Genomic DNA, 826 nt, shown 5'->3' with positions numbered 1-826 from the left:
TGCCACTCAAGGCCGTAACCAATTCGGGTTATAGCTTCTCGGCCTTTTGGCTAAGATCAAGTGTAGTTTCGGAGGACGCTACCTTGGTCGGTACTGGAAGGTGCCTGGGATTGCACGTCTGCCGGCCTTGAGGAAGTGTGTGCGCCTTCTGGTGACACATAGCCCTCTTGTGCCTGGACGGTTCCCAGGCAACGGGAGGCGATCACCTTTGTTATTTTGAAGTCCTACTGATAAACAGAAAAAAAAAAAAATTAAATCTGTTCTTATCAGTTTAATATCTGATACGTCCCCTCTCTGGGGACCATATATTAAATGGATTTTTAGAACAAGGAGATGGAAAAAATCTTGCTCTGTCCACTGCACGCATTGACCTGGTATTGCAGTACCTCCAGGACCGGTGCACCCCTTCTTAACCCAGTTTCCAAAAGCAGAACTCAATTCACCTGATTCAAATGAGCCCCATTAGTGAATTGAAAGAAAGCAAAAACTTTATATGCACCTCAATTTGGCCAATTCACTTTTCACACTTTCACCCTTTTTTTTATCTTTCACACCTTTTACTTGCTTTATTGATGCAAAAAGCTGTGCCAAATAGCAAACTCATCTCCACTCAACTTGACCAACTCTGCTATGTCCCGTGCAGTATCTTATTCTCAGTCTTATCTAGATCATTTGCAATTGAATAGAATAGATCCCTTTTAACTGCTTATGACTGTGTAAAATATGTAGTTTTACTGGGCTGGGATGAGAGAATCCATTGAAGCATGCTGTAGGGATTGTGGTTCCTGTGTGCTAAGAAGAGAGGCTGGCACCAGCCAGAAAGCCC

General features: G+C 43.5%; 1 pseudogene; it reads left to right on the top strand.

Annotated features, from left to right (window-relative positions):
• The first annotated feature begins 201 nt into the window (after positions 1–201).
• On the top strand, positions 202–408 carry LOC142286895 (U2 spliceosomal RNA; annotated as a pseudogene).
• Positions 409–826: the final 418 nt, after the last annotated feature.

Source organism: Anomaloglossus baeobatrachus, unplaced genomic scaffold, assembly GCF_048569485.1.
Source record: "Anomaloglossus baeobatrachus isolate aAnoBae1 unplaced genomic scaffold, aAnoBae1.hap1 Scaffold_70, whole genome shotgun sequence".
Classification (NCBI taxonomy): domain Eukaryota; kingdom Metazoa; phylum Chordata; class Amphibia; order Anura; family Aromobatidae; genus Anomaloglossus; species Anomaloglossus baeobatrachus.
Note: the sequence above shows the minus strand (reverse complement) of the source record. Positions and strands in the feature narration are given on the sequence as shown.